At 47.2% G+C, this 21,073-nt stretch overlaps 58 non-coding genes and 8 pseudogenes across 58 annotated transcripts; all 66 read left to right on the forward strand.

The window, feature by feature from the left end:
• The first annotated feature begins 205 nt into the window (after nt 1-205).
• Nucleotides 206-314, forward strand: LOC138474374 (5S ribosomal RNA; annotated as a pseudogene).
• A 106-nt stretch (nt 315-420) lies between these two features.
• On the forward strand, nt 421-539 carry LOC138480002 (5S ribosomal RNA). The gene has a single exon (XR_011273725.1). It is a non-coding gene; the product is annotated as a 5S ribosomal RNA (ribosomal RNA).
• Nucleotides 540-645: 106 nt separating this feature from the next.
• LOC138480016 (5S ribosomal RNA) lies at nt 646-764 on the forward strand. The gene has a single exon (XR_011273737.1). It is a non-coding gene; the product is annotated as a 5S ribosomal RNA (ribosomal RNA).
• A 106-nt stretch (nt 765-870) lies between these two features.
• On the forward strand, nt 871-989 carry LOC138480028 (5S ribosomal RNA). The gene has a single exon (XR_011273748.1). It is a non-coding gene; the product is annotated as a 5S ribosomal RNA (ribosomal RNA).
• A 464-nt stretch (nt 990-1,453) lies between these two features.
• Nucleotides 1,454-1,572, forward strand: LOC138480040 (5S ribosomal RNA). Its single transcript, XR_011273759.1, has one exon. It is a non-coding gene; the product is annotated as a 5S ribosomal RNA (ribosomal RNA).
• Nucleotides 1,573-1,678: 106 nt separating this feature from the next.
• On the forward strand, nt 1,679-1,797 carry LOC138475459 (5S ribosomal RNA). Its single transcript, XR_011269601.1, has one exon. It is a non-coding gene; the product is annotated as a 5S ribosomal RNA (ribosomal RNA).
• Nucleotides 1,798-1,903: 106 nt separating this feature from the next.
• On the forward strand, nt 1,904-2,022 carry LOC138480052 (5S ribosomal RNA). Its single transcript, XR_011273770.1, has one exon. It is a non-coding gene; the product is annotated as a 5S ribosomal RNA (ribosomal RNA).
• A 106-nt stretch (nt 2,023-2,128) lies between these two features.
• LOC138478971 (5S ribosomal RNA) lies at nt 2,129-2,247 on the forward strand. Its single transcript, XR_011272788.1, has one exon. It is a non-coding gene; the product is annotated as a 5S ribosomal RNA (ribosomal RNA).
• Nucleotides 2,248-2,711: 464 nt separating this feature from the next.
• LOC138480064 (5S ribosomal RNA) lies at nt 2,712-2,830 on the forward strand. The gene has a single exon (XR_011273781.1). It is a non-coding gene; the product is annotated as a 5S ribosomal RNA (ribosomal RNA).
• A 106-nt stretch (nt 2,831-2,936) lies between these two features.
• Nucleotides 2,937-3,055, forward strand: LOC138480076 (5S ribosomal RNA). Its single transcript, XR_011273792.1, has one exon. It is a non-coding gene; the product is annotated as a 5S ribosomal RNA (ribosomal RNA).
• Nucleotides 3,056-3,161: 106 nt separating this feature from the next.
• On the forward strand, nt 3,162-3,280 carry LOC138480088 (5S ribosomal RNA). The gene has a single exon (XR_011273803.1). It is a non-coding gene; the product is annotated as a 5S ribosomal RNA (ribosomal RNA).
• A 106-nt stretch (nt 3,281-3,386) lies between these two features.
• LOC138480100 (5S ribosomal RNA) lies at nt 3,387-3,505 on the forward strand. The gene has a single exon (XR_011273814.1). It is a non-coding gene; the product is annotated as a 5S ribosomal RNA (ribosomal RNA).
• A 464-nt stretch (nt 3,506-3,969) lies between these two features.
• LOC138479772 (5S ribosomal RNA) lies at nt 3,970-4,088 on the forward strand. The gene has a single exon (XR_011273516.1). It is a non-coding gene; the product is annotated as a 5S ribosomal RNA (ribosomal RNA).
• A 106-nt stretch (nt 4,089-4,194) lies between these two features.
• On the forward strand, nt 4,195-4,313 carry LOC138480112 (5S ribosomal RNA). The gene has a single exon (XR_011273825.1). It is a non-coding gene; the product is annotated as a 5S ribosomal RNA (ribosomal RNA).
• A 464-nt stretch (nt 4,314-4,777) lies between these two features.
• On the forward strand, nt 4,778-4,896 carry LOC138480124 (5S ribosomal RNA). The gene has a single exon (XR_011273836.1). It is a non-coding gene; the product is annotated as a 5S ribosomal RNA (ribosomal RNA).
• A 106-nt stretch (nt 4,897-5,002) lies between these two features.
• On the forward strand, nt 5,003-5,121 carry LOC138480138 (5S ribosomal RNA). Its single transcript, XR_011273848.1, has one exon. It is a non-coding gene; the product is annotated as a 5S ribosomal RNA (ribosomal RNA).
• A 106-nt stretch (nt 5,122-5,227) lies between these two features.
• Nucleotides 5,228-5,346, forward strand: LOC138478194 (5S ribosomal RNA). The gene has a single exon (XR_011272084.1). It is a non-coding gene; the product is annotated as a 5S ribosomal RNA (ribosomal RNA).
• A 106-nt stretch (nt 5,347-5,452) lies between these two features.
• LOC138480150 (5S ribosomal RNA) lies at nt 5,453-5,571 on the forward strand. Its single transcript, XR_011273859.1, has one exon. It is a non-coding gene; the product is annotated as a 5S ribosomal RNA (ribosomal RNA).
• Nucleotides 5,572-6,037: 466 nt separating this feature from the next.
• On the forward strand, nt 6,038-6,156 carry LOC138480162 (5S ribosomal RNA). The gene has a single exon (XR_011273870.1). It is a non-coding gene; the product is annotated as a 5S ribosomal RNA (ribosomal RNA).
• Nucleotides 6,157-6,262: 106 nt separating this feature from the next.
• LOC138479812 (5S ribosomal RNA) lies at nt 6,263-6,381 on the forward strand. The gene has a single exon (XR_011273552.1). It is a non-coding gene; the product is annotated as a 5S ribosomal RNA (ribosomal RNA).
• Nucleotides 6,382-6,487: 106 nt separating this feature from the next.
• Nucleotides 6,488-6,606, forward strand: LOC138480174 (5S ribosomal RNA). The gene has a single exon (XR_011273881.1). It is a non-coding gene; the product is annotated as a 5S ribosomal RNA (ribosomal RNA).
• Nucleotides 6,607-6,712: 106 nt separating this feature from the next.
• Nucleotides 6,713-6,821, forward strand: LOC138474324 (5S ribosomal RNA; annotated as a pseudogene).
• A 106-nt stretch (nt 6,822-6,927) lies between these two features.
• On the forward strand, nt 6,928-7,046 carry LOC138480186 (5S ribosomal RNA). Its single transcript, XR_011273892.1, has one exon. It is a non-coding gene; the product is annotated as a 5S ribosomal RNA (ribosomal RNA).
• Nucleotides 7,047-7,510: 464 nt separating this feature from the next.
• LOC138480198 (5S ribosomal RNA) lies at nt 7,511-7,629 on the forward strand. The gene has a single exon (XR_011273903.1). It is a non-coding gene; the product is annotated as a 5S ribosomal RNA (ribosomal RNA).
• Nucleotides 7,630-7,735: 106 nt separating this feature from the next.
• Nucleotides 7,736-7,854, forward strand: LOC138480210 (5S ribosomal RNA). Its single transcript, XR_011273914.1, has one exon. It is a non-coding gene; the product is annotated as a 5S ribosomal RNA (ribosomal RNA).
• A 106-nt stretch (nt 7,855-7,960) lies between these two features.
• On the forward strand, nt 7,961-8,069 carry LOC138474614 (5S ribosomal RNA; annotated as a pseudogene).
• A 106-nt stretch (nt 8,070-8,175) lies between these two features.
• On the forward strand, nt 8,176-8,284 carry LOC138474731 (5S ribosomal RNA; annotated as a pseudogene).
• A 487-nt stretch (nt 8,285-8,771) lies between these two features.
• On the forward strand, nt 8,772-8,890 carry LOC138474044 (5S ribosomal RNA; annotated as a pseudogene).
• Nucleotides 8,891-8,996: 106 nt separating this feature from the next.
• LOC138480222 (5S ribosomal RNA) lies at nt 8,997-9,115 on the forward strand. Its single transcript, XR_011273925.1, has one exon. It is a non-coding gene; the product is annotated as a 5S ribosomal RNA (ribosomal RNA).
• A 464-nt stretch (nt 9,116-9,579) lies between these two features.
• LOC138480235 (5S ribosomal RNA) lies at nt 9,580-9,698 on the forward strand. Its single transcript, XR_011273936.1, has one exon. It is a non-coding gene; the product is annotated as a 5S ribosomal RNA (ribosomal RNA).
• Nucleotides 9,699-9,804: 106 nt separating this feature from the next.
• LOC138480248 (5S ribosomal RNA) lies at nt 9,805-9,923 on the forward strand. Its single transcript, XR_011273947.1, has one exon. It is a non-coding gene; the product is annotated as a 5S ribosomal RNA (ribosomal RNA).
• Nucleotides 9,924-10,029: 106 nt separating this feature from the next.
• On the forward strand, nt 10,030-10,148 carry LOC138480261 (5S ribosomal RNA). Its single transcript, XR_011273959.1, has one exon. It is a non-coding gene; the product is annotated as a 5S ribosomal RNA (ribosomal RNA).
• A 106-nt stretch (nt 10,149-10,254) lies between these two features.
• Nucleotides 10,255-10,373, forward strand: LOC138478720 (5S ribosomal RNA). Its single transcript, XR_011272561.1, has one exon. It is a non-coding gene; the product is annotated as a 5S ribosomal RNA (ribosomal RNA).
• Nucleotides 10,374-10,836: 463 nt separating this feature from the next.
• Nucleotides 10,837-10,955, forward strand: LOC138480273 (5S ribosomal RNA). Its single transcript, XR_011273970.1, has one exon. It is a non-coding gene; the product is annotated as a 5S ribosomal RNA (ribosomal RNA).
• A 106-nt stretch (nt 10,956-11,061) lies between these two features.
• On the forward strand, nt 11,062-11,180 carry LOC138478615 (5S ribosomal RNA). Its single transcript, XR_011272466.1, has one exon. It is a non-coding gene; the product is annotated as a 5S ribosomal RNA (ribosomal RNA).
• A 106-nt stretch (nt 11,181-11,286) lies between these two features.
• LOC138477869 (5S ribosomal RNA) lies at nt 11,287-11,405 on the forward strand. The gene has a single exon (XR_011271788.1). It is a non-coding gene; the product is annotated as a 5S ribosomal RNA (ribosomal RNA).
• A 106-nt stretch (nt 11,406-11,511) lies between these two features.
• On the forward strand, nt 11,512-11,630 carry LOC138480285 (5S ribosomal RNA). The gene has a single exon (XR_011273979.1). It is a non-coding gene; the product is annotated as a 5S ribosomal RNA (ribosomal RNA).
• A 464-nt stretch (nt 11,631-12,094) lies between these two features.
• On the forward strand, nt 12,095-12,213 carry LOC138480297 (5S ribosomal RNA). The gene has a single exon (XR_011273985.1). It is a non-coding gene; the product is annotated as a 5S ribosomal RNA (ribosomal RNA).
• A 106-nt stretch (nt 12,214-12,319) lies between these two features.
• LOC138480309 (5S ribosomal RNA) lies at nt 12,320-12,438 on the forward strand. Its single transcript, XR_011273996.1, has one exon. It is a non-coding gene; the product is annotated as a 5S ribosomal RNA (ribosomal RNA).
• A 474-nt stretch (nt 12,439-12,912) lies between these two features.
• Nucleotides 12,913-13,021, forward strand: LOC138474591 (5S ribosomal RNA; annotated as a pseudogene).
• Nucleotides 13,022-13,127: 106 nt separating this feature from the next.
• LOC138478601 (5S ribosomal RNA) lies at nt 13,128-13,246 on the forward strand. The gene has a single exon (XR_011272453.1). It is a non-coding gene; the product is annotated as a 5S ribosomal RNA (ribosomal RNA).
• A 106-nt stretch (nt 13,247-13,352) lies between these two features.
• Nucleotides 13,353-13,471, forward strand: LOC138480321 (5S ribosomal RNA). Its single transcript, XR_011274007.1, has one exon. It is a non-coding gene; the product is annotated as a 5S ribosomal RNA (ribosomal RNA).
• Nucleotides 13,472-13,577: 106 nt separating this feature from the next.
• Nucleotides 13,578-13,696, forward strand: LOC138480333 (5S ribosomal RNA). The gene has a single exon (XR_011274018.1). It is a non-coding gene; the product is annotated as a 5S ribosomal RNA (ribosomal RNA).
• Nucleotides 13,697-14,160: 464 nt separating this feature from the next.
• Nucleotides 14,161-14,279, forward strand: LOC138479404 (5S ribosomal RNA). Its single transcript, XR_011273182.1, has one exon. It is a non-coding gene; the product is annotated as a 5S ribosomal RNA (ribosomal RNA).
• A 106-nt stretch (nt 14,280-14,385) lies between these two features.
• LOC138479755 (5S ribosomal RNA) lies at nt 14,386-14,504 on the forward strand. Its single transcript, XR_011273500.1, has one exon. It is a non-coding gene; the product is annotated as a 5S ribosomal RNA (ribosomal RNA).
• Nucleotides 14,505-14,610: 106 nt separating this feature from the next.
• Nucleotides 14,611-14,729, forward strand: LOC138477974 (5S ribosomal RNA). Its single transcript, XR_011271884.1, has one exon. It is a non-coding gene; the product is annotated as a 5S ribosomal RNA (ribosomal RNA).
• A 106-nt stretch (nt 14,730-14,835) lies between these two features.
• On the forward strand, nt 14,836-14,954 carry LOC138479059 (5S ribosomal RNA). Its single transcript, XR_011272868.1, has one exon. It is a non-coding gene; the product is annotated as a 5S ribosomal RNA (ribosomal RNA).
• A 464-nt stretch (nt 14,955-15,418) lies between these two features.
• LOC138474283 (5S ribosomal RNA) lies at nt 15,419-15,527 on the forward strand (annotated as a pseudogene).
• A 106-nt stretch (nt 15,528-15,633) lies between these two features.
• LOC138479825 (5S ribosomal RNA) lies at nt 15,634-15,752 on the forward strand. The gene has a single exon (XR_011273564.1). It is a non-coding gene; the product is annotated as a 5S ribosomal RNA (ribosomal RNA).
• Nucleotides 15,753-15,858: 106 nt separating this feature from the next.
• On the forward strand, nt 15,859-15,977 carry LOC138480345 (5S ribosomal RNA). The gene has a single exon (XR_011274029.1). It is a non-coding gene; the product is annotated as a 5S ribosomal RNA (ribosomal RNA).
• Nucleotides 15,978-16,083: 106 nt separating this feature from the next.
• On the forward strand, nt 16,084-16,202 carry LOC138480358 (5S ribosomal RNA). Its single transcript, XR_011274040.1, has one exon. It is a non-coding gene; the product is annotated as a 5S ribosomal RNA (ribosomal RNA).
• A 464-nt stretch (nt 16,203-16,666) lies between these two features.
• LOC138480370 (5S ribosomal RNA) lies at nt 16,667-16,785 on the forward strand. The gene has a single exon (XR_011274051.1). It is a non-coding gene; the product is annotated as a 5S ribosomal RNA (ribosomal RNA).
• A 106-nt stretch (nt 16,786-16,891) lies between these two features.
• Nucleotides 16,892-17,010, forward strand: LOC138480383 (5S ribosomal RNA). The gene has a single exon (XR_011274063.1). It is a non-coding gene; the product is annotated as a 5S ribosomal RNA (ribosomal RNA).
• A 106-nt stretch (nt 17,011-17,116) lies between these two features.
• Nucleotides 17,117-17,235, forward strand: LOC138477975 (5S ribosomal RNA). The gene has a single exon (XR_011271885.1). It is a non-coding gene; the product is annotated as a 5S ribosomal RNA (ribosomal RNA).
• A 106-nt stretch (nt 17,236-17,341) lies between these two features.
• Nucleotides 17,342-17,460, forward strand: LOC138477744 (5S ribosomal RNA). The gene has a single exon (XR_011271675.1). It is a non-coding gene; the product is annotated as a 5S ribosomal RNA (ribosomal RNA).
• A 464-nt stretch (nt 17,461-17,924) lies between these two features.
• LOC138480395 (5S ribosomal RNA) lies at nt 17,925-18,043 on the forward strand. Its single transcript, XR_011274074.1, has one exon. It is a non-coding gene; the product is annotated as a 5S ribosomal RNA (ribosomal RNA).
• Nucleotides 18,044-18,149: 106 nt separating this feature from the next.
• LOC138476367 (5S ribosomal RNA) lies at nt 18,150-18,268 on the forward strand. Its single transcript, XR_011270425.1, has one exon. It is a non-coding gene; the product is annotated as a 5S ribosomal RNA (ribosomal RNA).
• A 106-nt stretch (nt 18,269-18,374) lies between these two features.
• LOC138474495 (5S ribosomal RNA) lies at nt 18,375-18,483 on the forward strand (annotated as a pseudogene).
• A 106-nt stretch (nt 18,484-18,589) lies between these two features.
• LOC138480407 (5S ribosomal RNA) lies at nt 18,590-18,708 on the forward strand. Its single transcript, XR_011274085.1, has one exon. It is a non-coding gene; the product is annotated as a 5S ribosomal RNA (ribosomal RNA).
• A 464-nt stretch (nt 18,709-19,172) lies between these two features.
• On the forward strand, nt 19,173-19,291 carry LOC138480419 (5S ribosomal RNA). The gene has a single exon (XR_011274096.1). It is a non-coding gene; the product is annotated as a 5S ribosomal RNA (ribosomal RNA).
• Nucleotides 19,292-19,397: 106 nt separating this feature from the next.
• On the forward strand, nt 19,398-19,516 carry LOC138480431 (5S ribosomal RNA). The gene has a single exon (XR_011274107.1). It is a non-coding gene; the product is annotated as a 5S ribosomal RNA (ribosomal RNA).
• A 106-nt stretch (nt 19,517-19,622) lies between these two features.
• On the forward strand, nt 19,623-19,741 carry LOC138473840 (5S ribosomal RNA). Its single transcript, XR_011268951.1, has one exon. It is a non-coding gene; the product is annotated as a 5S ribosomal RNA (ribosomal RNA).
• Nucleotides 19,742-19,847: 106 nt separating this feature from the next.
• LOC138473853 (5S ribosomal RNA) lies at nt 19,848-19,966 on the forward strand. Its single transcript, XR_011268962.1, has one exon. It is a non-coding gene; the product is annotated as a 5S ribosomal RNA (ribosomal RNA).
• A 464-nt stretch (nt 19,967-20,430) lies between these two features.
• Nucleotides 20,431-20,549, forward strand: LOC138473865 (5S ribosomal RNA). Its single transcript, XR_011268971.1, has one exon. It is a non-coding gene; the product is annotated as a 5S ribosomal RNA (ribosomal RNA).
• A 106-nt stretch (nt 20,550-20,655) lies between these two features.
• Nucleotides 20,656-20,774, forward strand: LOC138473877 (5S ribosomal RNA). The gene has a single exon (XR_011268972.1). It is a non-coding gene; the product is annotated as a 5S ribosomal RNA (ribosomal RNA).
• Nucleotides 20,775-20,880: 106 nt separating this feature from the next.
• Nucleotides 20,881-20,999, forward strand: LOC138477976 (5S ribosomal RNA). The gene has a single exon (XR_011271886.1). It is a non-coding gene; the product is annotated as a 5S ribosomal RNA (ribosomal RNA).
• The last annotated feature ends 74 nt before the right edge of the window (nt 21,000-21,073 follow it).

Below are 21,073 nucleotides of genomic sequence, written 5' to 3' on the forward strand. Positions count from 1 at the left end.
CTCCACCTCCCTGCAACAGAAACAGGATGGATGGATTAAAGTTATCCTACCAGACATAGGAGTCCTGAATGGGCCCACCAGTCTTATATATCTCGCCTGATCGAGCGCTGATCGAGCGATGAGCGTGGTATCATGTTGCAAGTGGCTGCATGGCTTAGCTTACTAAATGCAAATGCATAAGAGTAATATTCTTAGCATTACTCGAGCCTACGGCCACACCACACTGAATGCGTCTGATCTCGGAAGCTAAGCAGTGTTGGGCCTAGTTAGTACCTGGATGGGAGACCGCCTGGGAATACCAGGTGCTGTAGGCTTTTTTGTGCTCCAAGTTCAGGAAGTGAGCCATTTCTCAATTGCCTTTCAAAACTGCAAGGTCTAGCCGACTAGGTGCTTAAAAGTACAAAACTCACTAGGCCCAGAGCCTACGGCCACACCACACTGAATGCGCCCGATCTCGTCTGATCTCGGAAGCTAAGCAGTGTCGGGCCTAGTTAGTACCTGGATGGGAGACCGCCTGGGAATACCAGGTGCTGTAGGCTTTTTTGTGCTCCAAGTTCAGGAAGTGAGCCATTTCTCAATTGCCTTTCAAAACTGCAAGGTCTAGCCGACTAGATGCTTAAAAGTACAAAACTCACTAGGACCAGAGCCTACGGCCACACCACACTGAATGCGCCCGATCTCGTCTGATCTCGGAAGCTAAGCAGTGTCGGGCCTAGTTAGTACCTGGATGGGAGACCGCCTGGGAATACCAGGTGCTGTAGGCTTTTTTGTGCTCCAAGTTCAGGAAGTGAGCCATTTCTCAATTGCCTTTCAAAACTGCAAGGTCTAGCCGACTAGATGCTTAAAAGTACAAAACTCACTAGGCCCTGAGCCTACGGCCACACCACACTGAATGCGCCCGATCTCGTCTGATCTCGGAAGCTAAGCAGTGTCGGGCCTAGTTAGTACCTGGATGGGAGACCGCCTGGGAATACCAGGTGCTGTAGGCTATTTTGTGCTCCATGATTAGTAATTGCGCAACTTCTCAATTACTTTTCAAATTTGGTATGTTTCCAAAATAATTTTATCCCGTTTTATAGCGGAAATGTTGGACAACATTATGAGGGCTGGAGCTACCTATTTACATATAATTAGCATACAGGTAGTGTGTTCATGGGTAATAAATCGACTTTCACATGTAATGCAGTACAGAGAATATTGAGTCCTTCAAGAGGCATGAAAGAAAGCCGTTATTGTGTTGATTGTTCTCTCCACCTCCCTGCAACAGAAACAGGATGGATGGATTAAAGTTATCCTACCAGACATAGGAGTCCTGAATGGGCCCACCAGTCTTATATATCTCGCCTGATCGAGCGCTGATCGAGCGATGAGCGTGGTATCATGTTGCAAGTGGCTGCATGGCTTAGCTTACTAAATGCAAATGCATAAGAGTAATATTCTTAGCATTACTCGAGCCTACGGCCACACCACACTGAATGCGCCCGATCTCGTCTGATCTCGGAAGCTAAGCAGTGTCGGGCCTAGTTAGTACCTGGATGGGAGACCGCCTGGGAATACCAGGTGCTGTAGGCTTTTTTGTGCTCCAAGTTCAGGAAGTGAGCCATTTCTCAATTGCCTTTCAAAACTGCAAGGTCTAGCCGACTAGATGCTTAAAAGTACAAAACTCACTAGGCCCAGAGCCTACGGCCACACCACACTGAATGCGCCCGATCTCGTCTGATCTCGGAAGCTAAGCAGTGTTGGGCCTAGTTAGTACCTGGATGGGAGACCGCCTGGGAATACCAGGTGCTGTAGGCTTTTTTGTGCTCCAAGTTCAGGAAGTGAGCCATTTCTCAATTGCCTTTCAAAACTGCAAGGTCTAGCCGACTAGATGCTTAAAAGTACAAAACTCACTAGGACCAGAGCCTACGGCCACACCACACTGAATGCGCCCGATCTCGTCTGATCTCGGAAGCTAAGCAGTGTCGGGCCTAGTTAGTACCTGGATGGGAGACCGCCTGGGAATACCAGGTGCTGTAGGCTTTTTTGTGCTCCAAGTTCAGGAAGTGAGCCATTTCTCAATTGCCTTTCAAAACTGCAAGGTCTAGCCGACTAGATGCTTAAAAGTACAAAACTCACTAGCCCCAGAGCCTACGGCCACACCACACTGAATGCGCCCGATCTCGTCTGATCTCAGAAGCTAAGCAGTGTCGGGCCTAGTTAGTACCTGGATGGGAGACCGCCTGGGAATACCAGGTGCTGTAGGCTATTTTGTGCTCCATGATTAGTAATTGCACAACTTCTCAATTACTTTTCAAATTTGGTATGTTTCCAAAATAATTTTATCCCGTTTTATAGCGGAAATGTTGGACAACATTATGAGGGCTGGAGCTACCTATTTACATATAATTAGCATACAGGTAGTGTGTTCATGGGTAATAAATCGACTTTCACATGTAATGCAGTACAGAGAATATTGAGTCCTTCAAGAGGCATGAAAGAAAGCCGTTATTGTGTTGATTGTTCTCTCCACCTCCCTGCAACAGAAACAGGATGGATGGATTAAAGTTATCCTACCAGACATAGGAGTCCTGAATGGGCCCACCAGTCTTATATATCTCGCCTGATCGAGCGCTGATCGAGCGATGAGCGTGGTATCATGTTGCAAGTGGCTGCATGGCTTAGCTTACTAAATGCAAATGCATAAGAGTAATATTCTTAGCATTACTCGAGCCTACGGCCACACCACACTGAATGCGCCCGATCTCGTCTGATCTCGGAAGCTAAGCAGTGTCGGGCCTAGTTAGTACCTGGATGGGAGACCGCCTGGGAATACCAGGTGCTGTAGGCTTTTTTGTGCTCCAAGTTCAGGAAGTGAGCCATTTCTCAATTGCCTTTCAAAACTGCAAGGTCTAGCCGACTAGATGCTTAAAAGTACAAAACTCACTAGGTCCAGAGCCTACGGCCACACCACACTGAATGCGCCCGATCTCGTCTGATCTCGGAAGCTAAGCAGTGTCGGGCCTAGTTAGTACCTGGATGGGAGACCGCCTGGGAATACCAGGTGCTGTAGGCTTTTTTGTGCTCCAAGTTCAGGAAGTGAGCCATTTCTCAATTGCCTTTCAAAACTGCAAGGTCTAGCCGACTAGATGCTTAAAAGTACAAAACTCACTAGGACCAGAGCCTACGGCCACACCACACTGAATGCGCCCGATCTCGTCTGATCTCGGAAGCTAAGCAGTGTCGGGCCTAGTTAGTACCTGGATGGGAGACCGCCTGGGAATACCAGGTGCTGTAGGCTTTTTTGTGCTCCAAGTTCAGGAAGTGAGCCATTTCTCAATTGCCTTTCAAAACTGCAAGGTCTAGCCGACTAGATGCTTAAAAGTACAAAACTCACTAGGCCCAGAGCCTACGGCCACACCACACTGAATGCGCCCGATCTCGTCTGATCTCGGAAGCTAAGCAGTGTCGGGCCTAGTTAGTACCTGGATGGGAGACCGCCTGGGAATACCAGGTGCTGTAGGCTATTTTGTGCTCCATGATTAGTAATTGCACAACTTCTCAATTACTTTTCAAATTTGGTATGTTTCCAAAATAATTTTATCCCGTTTTATAGCGGAAATGTTGGACAACATTATGAGGGCTGGAGCTACCTATTTACATATAATTAGCATACAGGTAGTGTGTTCATGGGTAATAAATCGACTTTCACATGTAATGCAGTACAGAGAATATTGAGTCCTTCAAGAGGCATGAAAGAAAGCCGTTATTGTGTTGATTGTTCTCTCCACCTCCCTGCAACAGAAACAGGATGGATGGATTAAAGTTATCCTACCAGACATAGGAGTCCTGAATGGGCCCACCAGTCTTATATATCTCGCCTGATCGAGCGCTGATCGAGCGATGAGCGTGGTATCATGTTGCAAGTGGCTGCATGGCTTAGCTTACTAAATGCAAATGCATAAGAGTAATATTCTTAGCATTTCTAGAGCCTACGGCCACACCACACTGAATGCGCCCGATCTCGTCTGATCTCGGAAGCTAAGCAGTGTCGGGCCTAGTTAGTATCTGGATGGGAGACTGCCTGGGAATACCAGGTGCTGTAGGCTTTTTTGTGCTCCAAGTTCAGGAAGTGAGCCATTTCTCAATTGCCTTTCAAAACTGCAAGGTCTAGCCGACTAGATGCTTAAAAGTACAAAACTCACTAGGCCCAGAGCCTACGGCCACACCACACTGAATGCGCCCGATCTCGTCTGATCTCGGAAGCTAAGCAGTGTCGGGCCTAGTTAGTACCTGGATGGGAGACCGCCTGGGAATACCAGGTGCTGTAGGCTATTTTGTGCTCCATGATTAGTAATTGCGCAACTTCTCAATTACTTTTCAAATTTGGTATGTTTCCAAAATAATTTTATCCCGTTTTATAGCGGAAATGTTGGACAACATTATGAGGGCTGGAGCTACCTATTTACATATAATTAGCATACAGGTAGTGTGTTCATGGGTAATAAATCGACTTTCACATGTAATGCAGTACAGAGAATATTGAGTCCTTCAAGAGGCATGAAAGAAAGCCGTTATTGTGTTGATTGTTCTCTCCACCTCCCTGCAACAGAAACAGGATGGATGGATTAAAGTTATCCTACCAGACATAGGAGTCCTGAATGGGCCCACCAGTCTTATATATCTCGCCTGATCGAGCGCTGATCGAGCGATGAGCGTGGTATCATGTTGCAAGTGGCTGCATGGCTTAGCTTACTAAATGCAAATGCATAAGAGTAATATTCTTAGCATTACTCGAGCCTACGGCCACACCACACTGAATGCGCCCGATCTCGTCTGATCTCGGAAGCTAAGCAGTGTCGGGCCTAGTTAGTACCTGGATGGGAGACCGCCTGGGAATACCAGGTGCTGTAGGCTTTTTTGTGCTCCAAGTTCAGGAAGTGAGCCATTTCTCAATTGCCTTTCAAAACTGCAAGGTCTAGCCGACTAGGTGCTTAAAAGTACAAAACTCACTAGGCCCAGAGCCTACGGCCACACCACACTGAATGCGCCCGATCTCGTCTGATCTCGGAAGCTAAGCAGTGTCGGGCCTAGTTAGTACCTGGATGGGAGACCGCCTGGGAATACCAGGTGCTGTAGGCTTTTTTGTGCTCCAAGTTCAGGAAGTGAGCCATTTCTCAATTGCCTTTCAAAACTGCAAGGTCTAGCCGACTAGATGCTTAAAAGTACAAAACTCACTAGGACCAGAACCTACGGCCACACCACACTGAATGCGCCCGATCTCGTCTGATCTCGGAAGCTAAGCAGTGTCGGGCCTAGTTAGTACCTGGATGGGAGACCGCCTGGGAATACCAGGTGCTGTAGGCTTTTTTGTGCTCCAAGTTCAGGAAGTGAGCCATTTCTCAATTGCCTTTCAAAACTGCAAGGTCTAGCCGACTAGATGCTTAAAAGTACAAAACTCACTAGGCCCTGAGCCTACGGCCACACCACACTGAATGCGCCCGATCTCGTCTGATCTCGGAAGCTAAGCAGTGTCGGGCCTAGTTAGTACCTGGATGGGAGACCGCCTGGGAATACCAGGTGCTGTAGGCTATTTTGTGCTCCATGATTAGTAATTGCACAACTTCTCAATTACTTTTCAAATTTGGTATGTTTCCAAAATAATTTTATCCCGTTTTATAGCGGAAATGTTGGACAACATTATGAGGGCTGGAGCTACCTATTTACATATAATTAGCATACAGGTAGTGTGTTCATGGGTAATAAATCGACTTTCACATGTAATGCAGTACAGAGAATATTGAGTCCTTCAAGAGGCATGAAAGAAAGCCGTTATTGTGTTGATTGTTCTCTCCACCTCCCTGCAACAGAAACAGGATGGATGGATTAAAGTTATCCTACCAGACATAGGAGTCCTGAATGGGCCCACCAGTCTTATATATCTCGCCTGATCGAGCCTGATGATCGAGCGATGAGCGTGGTATCATGTTGCAAGTGGCTGCATGGCTTAGCTTACTAAATGCAAATGCATAAGAGTAATATTCTTAGCATTTCTAGAGCCTACGGCCACACCACACTGAATGCGCCCGATCTCGTCTGATCTCGGAAGCTAAGCAGTGTCGGGCCTAGTTAGTACCTGGATGGGAGACCGCCTGGGAATACCAGGTGCTGTAGGCTTTTTTGTGCTCCAAGTTCAGGAAGTGAGCCATTTCTCAATTGCCTTTCAAAACTGCAAGGTCTAGCCGACTAGATGCTTAAAAGTACAAAACTCACTAGGCCCAGAGCCTACGGCCACACCACACTGAATGTGCCCGATCTCGTCTGATCTCAGAAGCTAAGCAGTGTCGGGCCTAGTTAGTACCTGGATGGGAGACCGCCTGGGAATACCAGGTGCTGTAGGCTTTTTTGTGCTCCAAGTTCAGGAAGTGAGCCATTTCTCAATTGCCTTTCAAAACTGCAAGGTCTAGCCGACTAGATGCTTAAAAGTACAAAACTCACTAGGACCAGAGCCTACGGCCACACCACACTGAATGCGCCCGATCTCGTCTGATCTCGGAAGCTAAGCAGTGTCGGGCCTAGTTAGTACCTGGATGGGAGACCGCCTGGGAATACCAGGTGCTGTAGGCTTTTTTGTGCTCCAAGTTCAGGAAGTGAGCCATTTCTCAATTGCCTTTCAAAACTGCAAGGTCTAGCCGACTAGATGCTTAAAAGTACAAAACTCACTAGGCCCAGAGCCTACGGCCACACCACACTGAATGCGCCCGATCTCGGAAGCTAAGCAGTGTCGGGCCTAGTTAGTACCTGGATGGGAGACTGCCTGGGAATACCAGGTGCTGTAGGCTTTTTTGTGCTCCAAGTTCAGGAAGTGAGCCATTTCTCAATTGCCTTTCAAAACTGCAAGGTCTAGCCGACTAGATGCTTAAAAGTACAAAACTCACTAGGCCCAGAGCCTACGGCCACACCACACTGAATGCGCCCGATCTCGTCTGATCTCGGAAGCTAAGCAGTGTCGGGCCTAGTTAGTACCTGGATGGGAGACCGCCTGGGAATACCAGGTGCTGTAGGCTATTTTGTGCTCCATGATTAGTAATTGCGCAACTTCTCAATTACTTTTCAAATTTGGTATGTTTCCAAAATAATTTTATCCCGTTTTATAGCGGAAATGTTGGACAACATTATGAGGGCTGGAGCTACCTATTTACATATAATTAGCATACAGGTAGTGTGTTCATGGGTAATAAATCGACTTTCACATGTAATGCAGTACAGAGAATATTGAGTCCTTCAAGAGGCATGAAAGAAAGCCGTTATTGTGTTGATTGTTCTCTCCACCTCCCTGCAACAGAAACAGGATGGATGGATTAAAGTTATCCTACCAGACATAGGAGTCCTGAATGGGCCCACCAGTCTTATATATCTCGCCTGATCGAGCGCTGATCGAGCGATGAGCGTGGTATCATGTTGCAAGTGGCTGCATGGCTTAGCTTACTAAATGCAAATGCATAAGAGTAATATTCTTAGCATTACTCGAGCCTACGGCCACACCACACTGAATGCGCCCGATCTCGTCTGATCTCGGAAGCTAAGCAGTGTCGGGCCTAGTTAGTACCTGGATGGGAGACCGCCTGGGAATACCAGGTGCTGTAGGCTTTTTTGTGCTCCAAGTTCAGGAAGTGAGCCATTTCTCAATTGCCTTTCAAAACTGCAAGGTCTAGCCGACTAGATGCTTAAAAGTACAAAACTCACTAGGCCCAGAGCCTACGGCCACACCACACTGAATGCGCCCGATCTCGTCTGATCTCGGAAGCTAAGCAGTGTCGGGCCTAGTTAGTACCTGGATGGGAGACCGCCTGGGAATACCAGGTGCTGTAGGCTTTTTTGTGCTCCAAGTTCAGGAAGTGAGCCATTTCTCAATTGCCTTTCAAAACTGCAAGGTCTAGCCGACTAGATGCTTAAAAGTACAAAACTCACTAGGACCAGAGCCTACGGCCACACCACACTGAATGCGCCCGATCTCGGAAGCTAAGCAGTGTCGCGCCTAGTTAGTACCTGGATGGGAGACCGCCTGGGAATACCAGGTGCTGTAGGCTTTTTTGTGCTCCAAGTTCAGGAAGTGAGCCATTTCTCAATTGCCTTTCAAAACTGCAAGGTCTAGCCGACTAGATGCTTAAAAGTACAAAACTCACTAGGCCCAGAGCCTACGGCCACACCACACTGAATGCGTCTGATCTCGGAAACTAAGCAGTGTCGGGCCTAGTTAGTACCTGGATGGGAGACCGCCTGGGAATACCAGGTGCTGTAGGCTATTTTGTGCTCCATGATTAGTAATTGCACAACTTCTCAATTACTTTTCAAATTTGGTATGTTTCCAAAATAATTTTATCCCGTTTTATAGCGGAAATGTTGGACAACATTATGAGGGCTGGAGCTACCTATTTACATATAATTAGCATACAGGTAGTGTGTTCATGGGTAATAAATCGACTTTCACATGTAATGCAGTACAGAGAATATTGAGTCCTTCAAGAGGCATGAAAGAAAGCCGTTATTGTGTTGATTGTTCTCTCCACCTCCCTGCAACAGAAACAGGATGGATGGATTAAAGTTATCCTACCAGACATAGGAGTCCTGAATGGGCCCACCAGTCTTATATATCTCGCCTGATCGAGCGCTGATCGAGCGATGAGCGTGGTATCATGTTGCAAGTGGCTGCATGGCTTAGCTTACTAAATGCAAATGCATAAGAGTAATATTCTTAGCATTACTAGAGCCTACGGCCACACCACACTGAATGCGCCGGCCACACCACACTGAATGCGCCCGATCTCGTCTGATCTCGGAAGCTAAGCAGTGTCGGGCCTAGTTAGTACCTGGATGGGAGACTGCCTGGGAATACCAGGTGCTGTAGGCTTTTTTGTGCTCCAAGTTCAGGAAGTGAGCCATTTCTCAATTGCCTTTCAAAACTGCAAGGTCTAGCCGACTAGATGCTTAAAAGTACAAAACTCACTAGGCCCAGAGCCTACGGCCACACCACACTGAATGCGCCCGATCTCGTCTGATCTCGGAAGCTAAGCAGTGTCGGGCCTAGTTAGTACCTGGATGGGAGACCGCCTGGGAATACCAGGTGCTGTAGGCTATTTTGTGCTCCATGATTAGTAATTGCGCAACTTCTCAATTACTTTTCAAATTTGGTATGTTTCCAAAATAATTTTATCCCGTTTTATAGCGGAAATGTTGGACAACATTATGAGGGCTGGAGCTACCTATTTACATATAATTAGCATACAGGTAGTGTGTTCATGGGTAATAAATCGACTTTCACATGTAATGCAGTACAGAGAATATTGAGTCCTTCAAGAGGCATGAAAGAAAGCCGTTATTGTGTTGATTGTTCTCTCCACCTCCCTGCAACAGAAACAGGATGGATGGATTAAAGTTATCCTACCAGACATAGGAGTCCTGAATGGGCCCACCAGTCTTATATATCTCGCCTGATCGAGCGCTGATCGAGCGATGAGCGTGGTATCATGTTGCAAGTGGCTGCATGGCTTAGCTTACTAAATGCAAATGCATAAGAGTAATATTCTTAGCATTACTCGAGCCTACGGCCACACCACACTGAATGCGCCCGATCTCGTCTGATCTCGGAAGCTAAGCAGTGTCGGGCCTAGTTAGTACCTGGATGGGAGACCGCCTGGGAATACCAGGTGCTGTAGGCTTTTTTGTGCTCCAAGTTCAGGAAGTGAGCCATTTCTCAATTGCCTTTCAAAACTGCAAGGTCTAGCCGACTAGATGCTTAAAAGTACAAAACTCACTAGGTCCAGAGCCTACGGCCACACCACACTGAATGCGCCCGATCTCGTCTGATCTCGGAAGCTAAGCAGTGTCGGGCCTAGTTAGTACCTGGATGGGAGACCGCCTGGGAATACCAGGTGCTGTAGGCTTTTTTGTGCTCCAAGTTCAGGAAGTGAGCCATTTCTCAATTGCCTTTCAAAACTGCAAGGTCTAGCCGACTAGATGCTTAAAAGTACAAAACTCACTGGGACCAGAGCCTACGGCCACACCACACTGAATGCGCCCGATCTCGTCTGATCTCGGAAGCTAAGCAGTGTCGGGCCTAGTTAGTACCTGGATGGGAGACCGCCTGGGAATACCAGGTGCTGTAGGCTTTTTTGTGCTCCAAGTTCAGGAAGTGAGCCATTTCTCAATTGCCTTTCAAAACTGCAAGGTCTAGCCGACTAGATGCTTAAAAGTACAAAACTCACTAGGCCCTGAGCCTACGGCCACACCACACTGAATGCGCCTGATCTCGTTTGATCTCGGAAGCTAAGCAGTGTCGGGCCTAGTTAGTACCTGGATGGGAGACCGCCTGGGAATACCAGGTGCTGTAGGCTATTTTGTGCTCCATGATTAGTAATTGCACAACTTCTCAATTACTTTTCAAATTTGGTATGTTTCCAAAATAATTTTATCCCGTTTTATAGCGGAAATGTTGGACAACATCATGAGGGCTGGAGCTACCTATTTACATATAATTAGCATACAGGTAGTGTGTTCATGGGTAATAAATCGACTTTCACATGTAATGCAGTATAGAGAATATTGAGTCCTTCAAGAGGCATGAAAGAAAGCCGTTATTGTGTTGATTGTTCTCTCCACCTCCCTGCAACAGAAACAGGATGGATGGATTAAAGTTATCCTACCAGACATAGGAGTCCTGAATGGGCCCACCAGTCTTATATATCTCGCCTGATCGAGCCTGATCGAGCGATGAGCGTGGTATCATGTTGCAAGTGGCTGCATGGCTTAGCTTACTAAATGCAAATGCATAAGAGTAATATTCTTAGCATTTCTAGAGCCTACGGCCACACCACACTGAATGCGCCCGATCTCGTCTGATCTCGGAAGCTAAGCAGTGTCGGGCCTAGTTAGTACCTGGATGGGAGACCGCCTGGGAATACCAGGTGCTGTAGGCTTTTTTGTGCTCCAAGTTCAGGAAGTGAGCCATTTCTCAATTGCCTTTCAAAACTGCAAGGTCTAGCCGACTAGATGCTTAAAAGTACAAAACTCACTAGGCCCAGAGCCTACGGCCACACCACACTGAATGCGCCCGATCTCGTCTGATCTCGGAAGCTAAGCAGTGTCGGGCCTAGTTAGTATCTGGATGGGAGACCGCCTGGGAATACCAGGTGCTGTAGGCTTTTTTGTGCTCCAAGTTCAGGAAGTGAGCCATTTCTCAATTGCCTTTCAAAACTGCAAGGTCTAGCCGACTAGATGCTTAAAAGTACAAAACTCACTAGGACCAGAGCCTACGGCCACACCACACTGAATGCGCCCGATCTCGTCTGATCTCGGAAGCTAAACAGTGTCGGGCCTAGTTAGTACCTGGATGGGAGACCGCCTGGGAATACCAGGTGCTGTAGGCTTTTTTGTGCTCCAAGTTCAGGAAGTGAGCCATTTATCAATTGCCTTTCAAAACTGCAAGGTCTAGCCGACTAGATGCTTAAAAGTACAAAACTCACTAGGCCCAGAGCCTACGGCCACACCACACTGAATGCGCCCGATCTCGTCTGATCTCGGAAGCTAAGCAGTGTCGGGCCTAGTTAGTACCTGGATGGGAGACCGCCTGGGAATACCAGGTGCTGTAGGCTATTTTGTGCTCCATGATTAGTAATTGCACAACTTCTCAATTACTTTTCAAATTTGGTATGTTTCCAAAATAATTTTATCCCGTTTTATAGCGGAAATGTTGGACAACATTATGAGGGCTGGAGCTACCTATTTACATATAATTAGCATACAGGTAGTGTGTTCATGGGTAATAAATCGACTTTCACATGTAATGCAGTACAGAGAATATTGAGTCCTTCAAGAGGCATGAAAGAAAGCCGTTATTGTGTTGATTGTTCTCTCCACCTCCCTGCAACAGAAACAGGATGGATGGATTAAAGTTATCCTACCAGACATAGGAGTCCTGAATGGGCCCACCAGTCTTATATATCTCGCCTGATCGAGCGCTGATCGAGCGATGAGCGTGGTATCATGTTGCAAGTGGCTGCATGGCTTAGCTTACTAAATGCAAATGCATAAGAGTAATATTCTTAGCATTACTCGAGCCTACGGCCACACCACACTGAATGCGCCCGATCTCGTCTGATCTCGGAAGCTAAGCAGTGTCGGGCCTAGTTAGTACCTGGATGGGAGACCGCCTGGGAATACCAGGTGCTGTAGGCTTTTTTGTGCTCCAAGTTCAGGAAGTGAGCCATTTCTCAATTGCCTTTCAAAACTGCAAGGTCTAGCCGACTAGATGCTTAAAAGTACAAAACTCACTAGGCCCTGAGCCTACGGCCACACCACACTGAATGCGCCCGATCTCGTCTGATCTCGGAAGCTAAGCAGTGTCGGGCCTAGTTAGTACCTGGATGGGAGACCGCCTGGGAATACCAGGTGCTGTAGGCTATTTTGTGCTCCATGATTAGTAATTGCACAACTTCTCAATTACTTTTCAAATTTGGTATGTTTCCAAAATAATTTTATCCCGTTTTATAGCGGAAATGTTGGACAACATTATGAGGGCTGGAGCTACCTATTTACATATAATTAGCATACAGGTAGTGTGTTCATGGGTAATAAATCGACTTTCACATGTAATGCAGTACAGAGAATATTGAGTCCTTCAAGAGGCATGAAAGAAAGCCGTTATTGTGTTGATTGTTCTCTCCACCTCCCTGCAACAGAAACAGGATGGATGGATTAAAGTTATCCTACCAGACATAGGAGTCCTGAATGGGCCCACCAGTCTTATATATCTCGCCTGATCGAGCCTGATCGAGCGCTGATCGAGCGATGAGCGTGGTATCATGTTGCAAGTGGCTGCATGGCTTAGCTTACTAAATGCAAATGCATAAGAGTAATATTCTTAGCATTTCTAGAGCCTACGGCCACACCACACTGAATGCGCCTGATCTTGGAAGCTAAGCAGTGTCGGGCCTAGTTAGTACCTGGATGGGAGACCGCCTGGGAATACCAGGTGCTGTAGGCTTTTTTGTGCTCCAAGTTCAGGAAGTGAGCCATTTCTCAATTGCCTTTCAAAACTGCAAGGTCTAGCCGACTAGATGCTTAAAAGTACAAAACTCACTAGGCCCAGAGCCTACGGCCACACCACACTGAATGCGCCCGATCTCGTCTGATCTCGGAAGCTAAGCAGTGTCGGGCCTGGTTAGTACCTGGATGGGAGACCGCCTGGGAATACCAGGTGCTGTAGGCTTTTTTGTGCTCCAAGTTCAGGAAGTGAGCATTTTCTCAATTGCCTTTCAAAACTGCAAGGTCTAGCCGACTAGATGCTTAAAAGTACAAAACTCACTAGGACCAGAGCCTACGGCCACACCACACTGAATGCGCCCGATCTCGTCTGATCTCGGAAGCTAAGCAGTGTCGGGCCTAGTTAGTACCTGGATGGGAGACCGCCTGGGAATACCAGGTGCTGTAGGCTTTTTTGTGCTCCAAGTTCAGGAAGTGAGCCATTTCTCAATTGCCTTTCAAAACTGCAAGGTCTAGCCGACTAGATGCTTAAAAGTACAAAACTCACGAGGCCCAGAGCCTACGGCCACACCACACTGAATGCGCCCGATCTCGTCTGATCTCGGAAGCTAAGCAGTGTCGGGCCTAGTTAGTACCTGGATGGGAGACCGCCTGGGAATACCAGGTGCTGTAGGCTATTTTGTGCTCCATGATTAGTAATTGCGCAACTTCTCAATTACTTTTCAAATTTGGTATGTTTCCAAAATAATTTTATCCCGTTTTATAGCGGAAATGTTGGACAACATTATGAGGGCTGGAGCTACCTATTTACATATAATTAGCATACAGGTAGTGTGTTCATGGGTAATAAATCGACTTTCACATGTAATGCAGTACAGAGAATATTGAGTCCTTCAAGAGGCATGAAAGAAAGCCGTTATTGTGTTGATTGTTCTCTCCACCTCCCTGCAACAGAAACAGGATGGATGGATTAAAGTTATCCTACCAGACATAGGAGTCCTGAATGGGCCCACCAGTCTTATATATCTCGCCTGATCGAGCGCTGATCGAGCGATGAGCGTGGTATCATGTTGCAAGTGGCTGCATGGCTTAGCTTACTAAATGCAAATGCATAAGAGTAATATTCTTAGCATTACTCGAGCCTACGGCCACACCACACTGAATGCGCCCGATCTCGTCTGATCTCCGAAGCTAAGCAGTGTCGGGCCTAGTTAGTACCTGGATGGGAGACCGCCTGGGAATACCAGGTGCTGTAGGCTTTTTTGTGCTCCAAGTTCAGGAAGTGAGCCATTTCTCAATTGCCTTTCAAAACTGCAAGGTCTAGCCGACTAGATGCTTAAAAGTACAAAACTCACTAGGCCCAGAGCCTGCGGCCACACCACACTGAATGCGCCCGATCTCGTCTGATCTCAGAAGCTAAGCAGTGTCGGGCCTAGTTAGTACCTGGATGGGAGACCGCCTGGGAATACCAGGTGCTGTAGGCTTTTTTGTGCTCCAAGTTCAGGAAGTGAGCCATTTCTCAATTGCCTTTCAAAACTGCAAGGTCTAGCCGACTAGATGCTTAAAAGTACAAAACTCACTAGGCCCAGAGCCTACGGCCACACCACACTGAATGCGCCCGATCTCGTCTGATCTCGGAAGCAAAGCAGTGTCGGGCCTAGTTAGTACCTGGATGGGAGACCGCCTGGGAATACCAGGTGCTGTAGGCTTTTTTGTGCTCCAAGTTCAGGAAGTGAGCCATTTCTCAATTGCCTTTCAAAACTGCAAGGTCTAGCCGACTAGATGCTTAAAAGTACAAAACTCACTAGGCCCTGAGCCTACGGCCACACCACACTGAATGCGCCCGATCTCGTTTGATCTTGGAAGCTAAGCAGTGTCGGGCCTAGTTAGTACCTGGATGGGAGACCGCCTGGGAATACCAGGTGCTGTAGGCTATTTTGTGCTCCATGATTAGTAATTGCACAACTTCTCAATTACTTTTCAAATTTGGTATGTTTCCAAAATAATTTTATCCCGTTTTATAGCGGAAATGTTGGACAACATTATGAGGGCTGGAGCTACCTATTTACATATAATTAGCATACAGGTAGTGTGTTCATGGGTAATAAATCGACTTTCACATGTAATGCAGTACAGAGAATATTGAGTCCTTCAAGAGGCATGAAAGAAAGCCGTTATTGTGTTGATTGTTCTCTCCACCTCCCTGCAACAGAAACAGGATGGATGGATTAAAGTTATCCTACCAGACATAGGAGTCCTGAATGGGCCCACCAGTCTTATATATCTCGCCTGATCGAGCGCTGATCGAGCGATGAGCGTGGTATCATGTTGCAAGTGGCTGCATGGCTTAGCTTACTAAATGCAAATGCATAAGAGTAATATTCTTAGCATTTCTAGAGCCTACGGCCACACCACACTGAATGCGCCTGATCTCGGAAGCTAAGCAGTGTCGGGCCTAGTTAGTACCTGGATGGGAGACCGCCTGGGAATACCAGGTGCTGTAGGCTTTTTTGTGCTCCAAGTTCAGGAAGTGAGCCATTTCTCAATTGCCTTTCAAAACTGCAAGGTCTAGCCGACTAGATGCTTAAAAGTACAAAACTCACTAGGCCCAGAGCCTACGGCCACACCACACTGAATGCGCCCGATCTCGTCTGATCTCGGAAGCTAAGCAGTGTCGGGCCTGGTTAGTACCTGGATGGGAGACCGCCTGGGAATACCAGGTGCTGTAGGCTTTTTTGTGCTCCAAGTTCAGGAAGTGAGCATTTTCTCAATTGCCTTTCAAAACTGCAAGGTCTAGCCGACTAGATGCTTAAAAGTACAAAACTCACTAGGACCAGAGCCTACGGCCACACCACACTGAATGCGCCCGATCTCGTCTGATCTCGGAAGCTAAGCAGTGTCGGGCCTAGTTAGTACCTGGATGGGAGACCGCCTGGGAATACCAGGTGCTGTAGGCTTTTTTGTGCTCCAAGTTCAGGAAGTGAGCCATTTCTCAATTGCCTTTCAAAACTGCAAGGTCTAGCCGACTAGATGCTTAAAAGTACAAAACTCACTAGGCCCAGAGCCTACGGCCACACCACACTGAATGCGCCCGATCTCGTCTGATCTCGGAAGCTAAGCAGTGTCGGGCCTAGTTAGTACCTGGATGGGAGACCGCCTGGGAATACCAGGTGCTGTAGGCTATTTTGTGCTCCATGATTAGTAATTGCACAACTTCTCAATTACTTTTCAAATTTGGTATGTTTCCAAAATAATTTTATCCCGTTTTATAGCGGAAATGTTGGACAACATTATGAGGGCTGGAGCTACCTATTTACATATAATTAGCATACAGGTAGTGTGTTCATGGGTAATAAATCGACTTTCACATGTAATGCAGTACAGAGAATATTGAGTCCTTCAAGAGGCATGAAAGAAAGCCGTTATTGTGTTGATTGTTCTCTCCACCTCCCTGCAACAGAAACAGGATGGATGGATTAAAGTTATCCTACCAGACATAGGAGTCCTGAATGGGCCCACCAGTCTTATATATCTCGCCTGATCGAGCGCTGATCGAGCGATGAGCGTGGTATCATGTTGCAAGTGGCTGCATGGCTTAGCTTACTAAATGCAAATGCATAAGAGTAATATTCTTAGCATTACTCGAGCCTACGGCCACACCACACTGAATGCGCCCGATCTCGTCTGATCTCGGAAGCTAAGCAGTGTCGGGCCTAGTTAGTACCTGGATGGGAGACCGCCTGGGAATACCAGGTGCTGTAGGCTTTTTTGTGCTCCAAGTTCAGGAAGTGAGCCATTTCTCAATTGCCTTTCAAAACTGCAAGGTCTAGCCGACTAGATGCTTAAAAGTACAAAACTCACTAGGTCCAGAGCCTACGGCCACACCACACTGAATGCGCCCGATCTCGTCTGATCTCGGAAGCTAAGCAGTGTCGGGCCTAGTTAGTACCTGGATGGGAGACCGCCTGGGAATACCAGGTGCTGTAGGCTTTTTTGTGCTCCAAGTTCAGGAAGTGAGCCATTTCTCAATTGCCTTTCAAAACTGCAAGGTCTAGCCGACTAGATGCTTAAAAGTACAAAACTCACTAGGACCAGAGCCTACGGCCACACCACACTGAATGCGCCCGATCTCGTCTGATCTCGGAAGCAAAGCAGTGTCGGGCCTAGTTAGTACCTGGATGGGAGACCGCCTGGGAATACCAGGTGCTGTAGGCTTTTTTGTGCTCCAAGTTCAGGAAGTGAGCCATTTCTCAATTGCCTTTCAAAACTGCAAGGTCTAGCCGACTAGATGCTTAAAAGTACAAAACTCACTAGGCCCTGAGCCTACGGCCACACCACACTGAATGCGCCCGATCTCGTTTGATCTCGGAAGCTAAGCAGTGTCGGGCCTAGTTAGTACCTGGATGGGAGACCGCCTGGGAATACCAGGTGCTGTAGGCTATTTTGTGCTCCATGATTAGTAATTGCACAACTTCTCAATTACTTTTCAAATTTGGTATGTTTCCAAAATAATTTTATCCCGTTTTATAGCGGAAATGTTGGACAACATTATGAGGGCTGGAGCTACCTATTTACATATAATTAGCATACAGGTAGTGTGTTCATGGGTAATAAATCGACTTTCACATGTAATGCAGTACAGAGAATATTGAGTCCTTCAAGAGGCATGAAAGAAAGCCGTTATTGTGTTGATTGTTCTCTCCACCTCCCTGCAACAGAAACAGGATGGATGGATTAAAGTTATCCTACCAGACATAGGAGTCCTGAATGGGCCCACCAGTCTTATATATCTCGCCTGATCGAGCGCTGATCGAGCGATGAGCGTGGTATCATGTTGCAAGTGGCTGCATGGCTTAGCTTACTAAATGCAAATGCATAAGAGTAATATTCTTAGCATTTCTAGAGCCTACGGCCACACCACACTGAATGCGCCCGATCTCGTCTGATCTCGGAAGCTAAGCAGTGTCGGGCCTAGTTAGTACCTGGATGGGAGACCGCCTGGGAATACCAGGTGCTGTAGGCTTTTTTGTGCTCCAAGTTCAGGAAGTGAGCCATTTCTCAATTGCCTTTCAAAACTGCAAGGTCTAGCCGACTAGATGCTTAAAAGTACAAAACTCACTAGGCCCAGAGCCTACGGCCACACCACACTGAATGCGCCCGATCTCGTCTGATCTCGGAAGCTAAGCAGTGTCGGGCCTAGTTAGTACCTGGATGGGAGACCACCTGGGAATACCAGGTGCTGTAGGCTTTTTTGTGCTCCAAGTTCAGGAAGTGAGCCATTTCTCAATTGCCTTTCAAAACTGCAAGGTCTAGCCGACTAGATGCTTAAAAGTACAAAACTCACTAGGACCAGAGCCTACGGCCACACCACACTGAATGCGTCTGATCTCGGAAGCTAAGCAGTGTCGGGCCTAGTTAGTACCTGGATGGGAGACCGCCTGGGAATACCAGGTGCTGTAGGCTTTTTTGTGCTCCAAGTTCAGGAAGTGAGCCATTTCTCAATTGCCTTTCAAAACTGCAAGGTCTAGCCGACTAGATGCTTAAAAGTACAAAACTCACTAGGCCCAGAGCCTACGGCCACACCACACTGAATGCGCCCGATCTCGTCTGATCTCGGAAGCTAAGCAGTGTCGGGCCTAGTTAGTACCTGGATGGGAGACCGCCTGGGAATACCAGGTGCTGTAGGCTATTTTGTGCTCCATGATTAGTAATTGCACAACTTCTCAATTACTTTTCAAATTTGGTATGTTTCCAAAATAATTTTATCCCGTTTTATAGCGGAAATGTTGGACAACATTATGAGGGCTGGAGCTACCTATTTACATATAATTAGCATACAGGTAGTGTGTTCATGGGTAATAAATCGACTTTCACATGTAATGCAGTACAGAGAATATTGAGTCCTTCAAGAGGCATGAAAGAAAGCCGTTATTGTGTTGATTGTTCTCTCCACCTCCCTGCAACAGAAACAGGATGGATGGATTAAAGTTATCCTACCAGACATAGGAGTCCTGAATGGGCCCACCAGTCTTATATATCTCGCCTGATCGAGCGCTGATCGAGCGATGAGCGTGGTATCATGTTGCAAGTGGCTGCATGGCTTAGCTTACTAAATGCAAATGCATAAGAGTAATATTCTTAGCATTTCTAGAGCCTACGGCCACACCACACTGAATGCGCCCGATCTCGTCTGATCTCGGAAGCTAAGCAGTGTCGGGCCTAGTTAGTACCTGGATGGGAGACCGCCTGGGAATACCAGGTGCTGTAGGCTTTTTTGTGCTCCAAGTTCAGGAAGTGAGCCATTTCTCAATTGCCTTTCAAAACTGCAAGGTCTAGCCGACTAGATGCTTAAAAGTACAAAACTCACTAGGCCCAGAGCCTACGGCCACACCACACTGAATGCGCCCGATCTCGTCTGATCTCGGAAGCTAAGCAGTGTCGGGCCTAGTTAGTACCTGGATGGGAGACCGCCTGGGAATACCAGGTGCTGTAGGCTTTTTTGTGCTCCAAGTTCAGGAAGTGAGCATTTTCTCAATTGCCTTTCAAAACTGCAAGGTCTAGCCGACTAGATGCTTAAAAGTACAAAACTCACTAGGACCAGAGCCTACGGCCACACCACACTGAATGCGCCCGATCTCGTCTGATCTCGGAAGCTAAGCAGTGTCGGGCCTAGTTAGTACCTGGATGGGAGACCGCCTGGGAATACCAGGTGCTGTAGGCTTTTTTGTGCTCCAAGTTCAGGAAGTGAGCCATTTCTCAATTGCCTTTCAAAACTGCAAGGTCTAGCCGACTAGATGCTTAAAAGTACAAAACTCACTAGGCCCAGAGCCTACGGCCACACCACACTGAATGCGCCCGATCTCGTCTGATCTCGGAAGCTAAGCAGTGTCGGGCCTAGTTAGTACCTGGATGGGAGACCGCCTGGGAATACCAGGTGCTGTAGGCTATTTTGTGCTCCATGATTAGTAATTGCACAACTTCTCAATTACTTTTCAAATTTGGTATGTTTCCAAAATAATTTTATCCCGTTTTATAGCGGAAATGTTGGACAACATTATGAGGGCTGGAGCTACCTATTTACATATAATTAGCATACAGGTAGTGTGTTCATGGGTAATAAATCGACTTTCACATGTAATGCAGTACAGAGAATATTGAGTCCTTCAAGAGGCATGAAAGAAAGCCGTTATTGTGTTGATTGTTCTCTCCACCTCCCTGCAACAGAAACAGGATGGATGGATTAAAGTTATCCTACCAGACATAGGAGTCCTGAATGGGCCCACCAGTCTTATATATCTCGCCTGATCGAGCGCTGATCGAGCGATGAGCGTGGTATCATGTTGCAAGTGGCTGCATGGCTTAGCTTACTAAATGCAAATGCATAAGAGTAATATTCTTAGCATTACTCGAGCCTACGGCCACACCACACTGAATGCGCCCGATCTCGTCTGATCTCGGAAGCTAAGCAGTGTCGGGCCTAGTTAGTACCTGGATGGGAGACCGCCTGGGAATACCAGGTGCTGTAGGCTTTTTTGTGCTCCAAGTTCAGGAAGTGAGCCATTTCTCAATTGCCTTTCAAAACTGCAAGGTCTAGCCGACTAGATGCTTAAAAGTACAAAACTCACTAGATCCAGAGCCTACGGCCACACCACACTGAATGCGCCCGATCTCGTCTGATCTCGGAAGCTAAGCAGTGTCGGGCCTAGTTAGTACCTGGATGGGAGACCGCCTGGGAATACCAGGTGCTGTAGGCTTTTTTGTGCTCCAAGTTCAGGAAGTGAGCCATTTCTCAATTGCCTTTCAAAACTGCAAGGTCTAGCCGACTAGATGCTTAAAAGTACAAAACTCACTAGGACCAGAGCCTACGGCCACACCACACTGAATGCGCCCGATCTCGTCTGATCTCGGAAGCAAAGCAGTGTCGGGCCTAGTTAGTACCTGGATGGGAGACCGCCTGGGAATACCAGGTGCTGTAGGCTTTTTTGTGCTCCAAGTTCAGGAAGTGAGCCATTTCTCAATTGCCTTTCAAAACTGCAAGGTCTAGCCGACTAGA

The sequence above is a fragment of the Ambystoma mexicanum genome, chromosome 8 (genome assembly GCF_040938575.1).
Source record: "Ambystoma mexicanum isolate Mex_15411 chromosome 8, UKY_AmexF1_1, whole genome shotgun sequence".
Taxonomy (NCBI): Eukaryota; Metazoa; Chordata; class Amphibia; order Caudata; family Ambystomatidae; genus Ambystoma; species Ambystoma mexicanum.